Genomic DNA, 9,736 nt, shown 5'->3' with positions numbered 1-9,736 from the left:
AAAAAATGGGTGCTGAATTTTATCAAATGCTTTTGCTGCATCTATTGATATGATCAATACCAATACTTCATTTTATTTGTGTAGTAGATCACATTTATTGATTTTTTAATGTTGTACCAAACTTTCATCCCTGGAATAAAGCCCACTTGATCATGGTGTGCAATCTTTTTGATGTATTGTATTTTCTGTTTATTAATATTTTGTTGAGGATTTTAGTATCTCACTTTATCAGTGATATGGGCCTATACCACTTATTTTTTGTAGTGTCTTTATCTGGTTTTGGAATTAGGATAATGCTGCCTAAATGAGCAGCATTATTGTAAAATGAGCTTGGGAATCTTCTCATCTCTTCAATTTTTTTGGAATAGTTTGAGGAGAGTTGTTAGTTCTTTCTTGGAATGTGTGGTAAAATTTACAACTGAAGTTATCTGGTCCAAGGACTTTGTTTGTTGGGAGTTTTTTGATTACTAATTTAATATACTAGGGATACTCTTTCTGTTCAGATTCTCTGATTCTTCCTGATTTAGTTTTGGAAGATTGTGTGTTTTGAGGAATTTACTCATTTCATCCAGTTGTCCAATTTGTTGACATATAGTTATTCATAATATTTTCTTACAATCCTTTGTATATCTATAGTGTCAGTTACTACTTCTCTTCTTTAATTTCTGACTTCATTTATTTGGGTCCTCTCTTTTTTCTCTCAATGAGTATGATTATAATTTGTCAATCTTGTTTATTTTTTCAAATGACCAGTTCTTGGATTCATTTATCTTTTATATAATTTTTAGACCCTATTTCTTTATTTCTGCCCTGATATTTATTATTTTCTTACTTCTACTCACTTTGCATTTTGTTTGTTTTTCTTTTTCAAGTTCCTTTAAATATAAAGTTAGATTGTTTATTTGAACTCTTTTGTGTTTCTTCAGATAAGCCTATACTGCTATGGATTACCCTCTTAGGATTGTTTTCCTCACAGATTTTAGGATTTTGTGTGTTCTCATTTTCATTTACTTCAAGGTATTTTTCAATATCTTCCTTGACTTGTTGTTAACTCATTCATTATTTAGTAACATATTATTTAGCTTCCATGCTTTGTGTATTTTTCAGTTTCTTCTTGTTATTGATTTCTAGTTTCATTGCATTATGGTCAGAGAAAATACTTGATATGATTTCAGTCTTCTTAGATGTATTGAGACTTGTTCAATGTCCTAATATGTGGTCTATCCTAGAAAACATTCTATGTGCACTTGAAAAGAATGTATATTCTACTGCTTTGGAATGAAAGGCTCTGAGGATATCAAGGAAGTCAGTTTGATCTAGTGTGTCTTTTAAGGCTGCAGTCTCCTTGTTAATTTTCTGTCTGGATGATCTTTCCACCCAATTCAATGGATATTTTTTAAAAAAATATTTTTAAATGTATTTTTCAAGCAAGGGGGAGGGAGGAAGAAAGAGAGGGTGAGAAACATCAATGTGTGGTTGCCTCTTGCGAAGCCCCAACTGGAGACCTGGCTTGCAACCCAGGCATGTGCCCTGATTGAGAATTAATCAGTGACCCATTGGTTTGCTGGTCAGAACTCAGTCCACTGAGCCTCACCAGCCAGGGCAATGAGGTGTTAAAATAACCTACTATGACTGTATTTCTGTCAATCTCTCCCTTTATATCCATCAAGATTTTTTCATGTACTGAGGTTCTCCTATTTTGGGTGCATAAATATTTACTAGGATTATATCCTTTGTTGGATTATTCTCTTTATCAATATGTAGTGTTCTTCTTTGTGTCTTACTATAGCCTTGGTTTTAAAGTCTATTTTGTTGGATATAAGCATTGCTACCCCAGCTTTTTTAAAGTTTCCATTTGCATAAAATATCTTTTTCCATCCATTTAGTTTTAGTCCATGTGTATCTTTTGTTCTGAGTTGGGTATCTTGAAAACAGCATATATCGTATATCCATCTTGGTTTTTTATCCATTCAGCTACCCTATGTCTTTTGACTGAAGCATTTAAGCCATTTACATTTAAAGTGATTATTGATAGATACATATTTATTGCCACTTTATTTTTAACTATTATCACTGTTTTCTTTCTCCTTTGTCTTTTTCTTCCTTCCTCCTCCTCCTCTTCCTCCTTCTTCTTCTCCCTCCTCCTTCCTTTTCTCCTTCTTTTCTTTTTTCTCTTCTCTTCTCTTCTTTTCTTTCCTGTCCCCTCCTCCTCCACCTCCTTCCTCTTCAAGCAAGCCATGTAACATATGTTACAGTACTGGTTTGGTGGTAACAAATTCCTTCAGCTTTTTCTTGTATGAGAAGCTCTGTATTTCTCCCTCAATTTTAAATAATAGCCTTTGTGGGTGAAGTAGCCTTGGTTGTAGGTCGTTGCTTTTCATCACCTTGAATGTTCCATGCCAATCCCTTTTGGCCTGAAATGTTTCTGTTGAGAAATTGGATAACAGTTTATGTTAGCTCCCTTGCTTTTCCCTGTGGCTTTTAAGATCTCTCCTTTTCTTTAAGTTTTGCCATTTTAATAATGTGTCTTGGTGTGGACCTCTTTAGGTCCATTTTGTTTGTGACTGTCTGTTCTTTCTGGATATATATGTTTTTTTTCTCTTTCATCAGGTTAAGGAAGTTTTGATCATTATTTCTTCAAATAGGTTCTCAATCCCTTATTCTCTCCCTTCTGTTTTTAGTGTCCCCATGATGAAGATGTTTTTATGTTTCATATTGCCCAAAAAGTCCCTTAAACTATGCTCATTAAAAATTTTTTTCCTGCTCTATTTTGGTGTTTTTTTTCTACCTTGTCTTCCAAATTGCTGAACTCAGTTTTCTATTTCATGTAACTTACTGTTTATTCCTTCTACTGTATTATTTTTTTCAGATATTGCATGCTATTTTCCTGACTGGCCCTTTTTATGGGTCCTATGTCTTTTTTTTGTGTGTGTGCTGTTGATCCTCCTGATAATCATTACTTTGAACTTTGTATCTAATCAATTGCTTGTCTCCATTTCATCTAGCTCTTCTTCTGAAGAATTCTCTCATTCTTTCATTTGGGGCTTATTTTTTTGTTTTCCCATTTTGACTGCTTTGTTCTGTTTGTTTTTATATATTAAGTAGATCTGCAAAGACTCTAGAGCAGTCCTATGTCAGACACTGCCTGTTACTGGCCCTGGCCAACCTATTAGGAGGTAGCAATAATCCACAGCTTGTATTTCCCTCCTCATGCTTGGGTGCATGTAAAATGAGCCAAGTTGTGTAACATGGCTTGTTTTTACCAGCACTGGGCCCAGTGGAAGCTTGGCTAAATTCTCAAAGCTCCCAGAGATCTGCTACCACCTGCAGGCTCTCTGTTAGGCTTAGTCATGGAAAAAGCTGTACTCCTCAGCCATGCTTAAGCTTCACAGGGTAGGGTGAGAAGAGTCCTCTCCATGGGTCTATTGCTTTTCCGAAGGCTGAGGCTGTATAAAAGGGTGTGCTCTGCCCTAGAAAGATGGCTTTTGTAGTATGGGGAGTGACTGAGCACAGTGATCCTGGCAGCTGACACTTTAGCTCTCTCTATGTAGCCACCAACCTCAGATTCTCTTCACTTGGCTCTAAGCTGCTCTGCTCCTCCTCTGCCATAGCCCATGACAAGTGTCTGCAAACAAAGTTTTGTGTGTTGGTCCTTTAAGAGGTCATCCGTATATCTAGATGTCTCTCCCTGGTAGACAGAAACCCCACGGCTTTCCACAGTGGGGTATTATTTGGGTTCCTTTTCTAGTTCTGGCATTTTATGCTGGGGAGCCCAGCTTGGGGTTTAGACCCCACACTCCCCATGGAGAACTCCCTGGCCACTGAAATATCCCCCCAGAGCCTGCACCGCCACCTATGGGAGCCCAGCCAGTACTCTCCAGTGTGCACTTCTTACCAGTGACACCATGGTAAATAAAGTTATAAGGCTTGGTTACAAGGCTTTTCTTGGTCCTAGGAGAAGGTTAGTGTAGATTCTACCTGCTTTGCTGGTAGATATCTTGGATGTTTATACCTTTTTATATCAAAATGTATGGCTATTTCAATGAAAACTTGGTAAGACTCAGTAGAGGATGTCTGATAGAGTCATGATGAGACAAACCATACTGTCTATATGTGCACACATTTTCTCTCTCTCTCACACACAGTAGATTTATTTATTTTTCTCCTAGAATTTCATTTAATCAACTTATGGAATCTTTAAAAAGCATGTATTCACAAATTTACAGAGAACAAAAATTCTCTTCTCCACTTTTGGTGGTCTTAACTGGAAGAGTGATACTGCTGGTGTCTAGTGGATAGAGGCCAGGGGTAGCGCTAAACATCCTGCCATGCACAGGATAGTCCCCCACACAGGGAACTATCCAGCCCAGGAGGTCGCTGGTGCTGAGGTTGAGAAACCCTGATCTAAAGTACTGAAGGTCTGTTGAGGTATTGAAGTCCCTCATTTTTCCCCATACCAGCCAGCCCCTACCCTAACTCCATTTAGACAACTAGAAACTCTAGTTTGCTTAAACTCCAAATTAAGCCTGAACTCAGAGACTTAAGTACAAACTTCAATGCTAAACTGATAAAGAGAAACAAGAACAAAACTGCCACAAAAGTCAGGATGGTGGTTACATTTGGGCAGAGGGAAGGGGCTGCAATCTCTGGTGCCCTGCAATGCTCTGTTTCTTGGCTTGGGTGGTGATTGCTGACTGTCACTTTGTAGGAATTCACTAAGATGTTTTTGTATAGTTGGTGCACTTTTCTTTATATATGTTATATTTAAAAGTAATGAAAACTTTAAAAACAAAAGGCAGTTCCATTTTTCGTTTTTTTGAGGAAATTCCTAGTGTCACTGTTTCCCACAGTGACAACACCAATCTGCATTCCCACCAACAGTGCACTAGGGATCCCTTTTCTCTGCATCCTCTCCAACACTTGTTTGTTGATCTGTTTATGATGGCCATTCTGACCCTGTGGGGTCTGATTTTGGTTTTCATTTGCATCTCTCTGATGGCTAGTGATGGTAAGCATCCTTTCATATGACTCTGGGCCCTCTGTATGTGTTCCTTGGAGAAGTGTCTGTTCAGGTCCTTTGACCATTTTTTAATTGGATTGTTTGTCTTCCTGGAGTGGAATCTTGTGAGTTCTTTATATACTTCAGAGATCAAACCCTTATCTGAGATATCATTGGCAAATATATTTTCCCATCCTGTTGGTTCCCTTTTCATTTTGCTGATTTTTCTTTAGCCGTTCAGAAACTTTTTATTTTGATGAAGTCCCATTTGCTTATTTTTTTCCTTTATGTCCCTTGCTCTAGGGGACATATTGATGAAAATATTGCTGCATGGAATATCTGAGATTTTCCTTCCTATGTTCTCCTCTAGGAATTTTATGGTGTCACTACTTATATTTAAGTCTTTTATCCACCTTGAGTTTATTTTTGACACATACAGTAAATTTACATCAGGGTGTCAAGTGACTGCAATACTGGCAGCGGCATTTAGCTCTGTGAGTGATTGTCATCCTGCCCTGCTTGTTCTCTGTAGCACTAAGCTGTTTCTATATATTCCAACATCTCATCAGCTCTATAAAGGAACAACTAATATGAATGTCTTTCATTTATTTTTGTTGTTACAAGAAGCAGAATAACTGTAGGTAAGCCTGATTTACTTTTTAAAAGTTATTTTAAATCACACCAACAAACATTAAACTGTGAGTATGTGTGATCTATAAAAAAATCATCATTTCATTCTGTCCTCCAGTTGTTGGTTTCTGCAATTATTAATAAGAAGGGGTCAGGAAGCCCAATAACTTCTACACATTACATTTCAGCCTAGGAGAAATTTTTAATGGAATATCAATGAAGACTCAGTAGGTAATTCCAGATGCACATTACCTTGAGATGAATTTTTTACTGTCTACTCAGGAGGGCTAGAAGTCATTTGGATTAAGGTCACTTCCTTTCTCCTTCATTCCCTTGGGACAGCCCATTTTTGTCTCCCAATATACTACTAATAGACTCTAAGTGCTATTATGCTTAAAGAGATGCAATTTACAAAGATTTGTGTTTTTTTGTTTTAGAATAATTGCCAACCCTGAACAAAGATCATTAGTTCCTGTGCCCAAGTCCTACCAGATCTGTAGGCATTAGTATATGGAGACATGTTTTAATGGACTCTCTGATACCCTGGGTGTGGCTGGAACACACTTTGATATAATGACCTATGTCAGCCATAGCTGGCACCTCCGTACTCTCTGTAAAATCTTTCTGTTATGTTCAAGTTACTCTTGTAATATTTTACAAAATCAAGCTGTAGTAAATATTTTAACTTGGGTTCTACATATTGTCGCTGGGTAATTAACTTGAGTTTTCAATAACCTCTGACTTGTAAGGTTAAAGACGAGTCAATGTTGAAATGTCTGTCAACCCTCTCTAATCTGGCCACATTACTCTAAAGCTGTGGATGTCTCATTATACTGTGACCCAACACACTCTCCAAGTTTATCCAGGTTAATTCTGAATAACTGAGGGGCAAATTCACTCAATTTAAGTAGGTGAAATAAGTGAATGTTGATTTATAACCAATTTTGTCATCCATTAAGGCAAGAGTTAGAATGGCTGAATTCCAGAAAAGGAAAGGGTACATCTAGTTTGGTTCTATGTATTAATTGAGCAACTTATGTAATTGGGTGTTGCAGTGTCTTGTCAAGGAAATCACATCATGTCCCATCTTATTCCTAAAAGGGATGTGGATATTGACTACTAGAATAGGAAATCACTTTGCATTTTGTTTAGTAAGGTGCAGTCAGTAAAATTTCTTACCGCTTTAGTAAAAGTACCTGTCTTTCTCTAACTGATAGCCAGCCATATTATTTCCGTAAGAAACTTCTACTATCCATCTGCTTAAGAGGACTTAAATATTACTACACAGTGTATGAAAAGCTCTCTACTTGTCCCTTTGAGCATACTGCTTTTTGGTATTGTTTATGCATAAATTGTAAGGGCATAGCATAATGAAATTTTGCATATATACACATTCATGTCATGGAGATTCTGATACAAGTGCATAGCATGTCCGTCAACCCAGAAGGCTTTACTGTTTTGTAATTTCTCTAAACGTTAGAGAATAATGGGTAATCATGAGCTCTGCCTACCTCAGAGGTAATTGTGAAGTCAAATGAAATAACTGCAAATGCCATTGAGAAACTGTCAAATCCTACCCAAAGATAAAGCTTTGCAGCGGTAGTAATAGTTGTGAAAGACTTACCCTAACCCAGAGATCATTCCTTCACACTGTCTTTTCTGTTATCTTTAGACTTACAAAGCCTGATGGTATAGTTCTCAGTTGGTTAAATCTTTCAAAGCTAGTTTTAAAAAAGCAAATTTAAAAATGATGTAAAAGCAGTCAAAGTTATTGTCATGGGACAGAGCTTACCAGCGTTTCATCTATATTGAAGTGGATGCAGTTCAAAATATTTTATTACTGCTTCTTCTCTCCTTATGCCAAGTTGCATGTGTGACTGTGTATGTCTAAGACACCATTGGTAAATTACATCAAATGACTGACATCCGCTGGTAGCAAAACAAGCAGTAGACTTGTGTGGTTGATGACACATTCAATTTAAAGTAAAAACAGAATGAAGCAGAATAAAGCAAGACAAATTAATTGTTGCTATTTCTTTAGGGGCCACTAGCATATTACAACAGTATATTTTTAGTCTCTTCCCCCTCACTCCCTCACCTAGGGTTAATTGTCAGCATTAACACCTTTTTTTAAAAAAAGATTCTCTAAAGTGAATCTGAGTTACCAGAATAAATCAGCAGATATGAAACACTAGAAAACTGTACAACCTTTTTCGATGATTGATGGGTTTAGTTGGGTTATTGCCTTTTATTTTCTTCTCATCTGTTGGTAGTCAGTCTTTCATATACCACATAAATATATAAATTTACCTTTTGTTTTAAAGAAATGAGTTTATTTCCTTCACTGTGGTCTATTAGTTTACCTAGCAGTAAGAAAAATGGCACTGCAGCCTCAACAGGGCATTCACCTATTTGGTAGCTGTAGCTAATTTTTCTAGAGCAGTCGTGTATACTCCTCCAGGGAGTTGCAGGTAAGTCCAAAAGCGCAACTGCTGTGTCCATAGCTCATCCTGGGAAGCAGGTTGTCCACAAAGAGATTTATTGATTTCAACTTTCCTCTTCTTTTTAAAGTTCCTGAAGGGACCTAATATTGACTCTGAGCATCCTGGACAATTTAAAATAGCTAAATTACTGTTTAGAAAAGGATTATTATTGTGGCAATGACCACAAGCATGACAGTTTTGAAATACATAGATGTGTTTCACTGCTCTGGGGTTTCCTTTCATAATTCAAGTAAAGAGACTAATTTTTTCTTTAAAAAAGGTAGATGGGAATTTAGAGCATATGATAGTGAGGAGAATTAGCAGCATCAGTTTGATATAGCTGGGAGTTCTCTTGATACCTCTCATGCCAACCTGAACACTCAGCCCATTCTCTCAACAAGAATGTAGGCTGTGACTTTTCCAACCATTGCCAGTTGCCATAAAAAAAATTCCCATGAAGTAGAATAATGCCCCAATTATTTAAACCTATTCAAAATTATTTTGAAATTCAGATTTATGCAATTATTTAAAGTGTTAAGCTAAGTTATGATATAAATAAAATCAATCATTGTCATGGTGTTGTGGTTACAAAGTTTGTAGGTGTTGCAGAAGCCTAACCAAGCATTTACTGGGGAAAGGCCACAGTGGTTGAGGTTTGCTTCACACATGGGTGATGGGGAGGGCAGAAGAAAGAAAGTTGGCGTGACACCCGGCGTTCATTGAATTATTCTCTCTCCCTTTGAGTTTGTTGAAATTTCTGTGGTAGAAAATGTGAGGAGTAAAGTTTATGATACTGATGTGGACTTTAGCGCCTTGGGTTCTGGACACGATGCAAACAGAACTGGTAGGTGATCTCAGAAGATGTACCTTCTCTAGCTCTATTGTGCTCTCACACTTCCTGGGAAGTGGCAGGTGGAATCCCTGTCTTAGGATACCAGAGAGTTAGGTTGAGGACAATCATTAAGTTTTAGCCAGTATGTATTGAGCATCTTTTATGTGCTAGGTCAAATAGTGGGCCCTGATCACACTAATGTAAGTGAGACACATTGCAGTCCAGGAGAAAAGCAGTCACGTAAATGGGTAATTATAAGACAATGTTATAAACAGGAGGGGAGGCCATAGCATTTTTTTAGGTATTATGTACAACAGGGGCACAGTGAATAAGATAACAGCATATATTGCTGAAAAAAAAAAACAACCAAGGGATCGAGTGCTGCTGGAACTTCAAATACAAGGTAGGAGGAATGAGACTTAGAGAGAGAGAGGCTGGCAGGAACTTCGTTCTGTAGAAGGTGGAGAGCCACTGAGGAGTTTATGGTGGGGCAGCTGCATAGAGGACAACAGTGGAATCAAGGAGGGCAGAAAGACATCTCTGGTAGTCAACCAGCTGAGTGAGGATGAAGACTTGACCTGGATCCAGACTTCGTGGGGCAAGAACAGGAAGAAAAGCAGATTTCAGATCAGGGTAGTTTTGGAGCTCCAGGACAGTGATTAAGTGCTTCATTTTTCCTGCTTTTCTGTTATCCTTTTTCCCCCAAATTATATACTTTTATTTTCTTTCGTGCTCCTCTCTTACACTCTTCTTTTTGTCTTTGTTGGATCTTGTGCAAAGACTTAACTTTTA

This window comes from Sturnira hondurensis, unplaced genomic scaffold, assembly GCF_014824575.4.
Source record: "Sturnira hondurensis isolate 20B ecotype Veracruz unplaced genomic scaffold, ASM1482457v3 Scaffold0013537, whole genome shotgun sequence".
NCBI lineage: Eukaryota > Metazoa > Chordata > Mammalia > Chiroptera > Phyllostomidae > Sturnira > Sturnira hondurensis.
Note: the sequence above shows the minus strand (reverse complement) of the source record.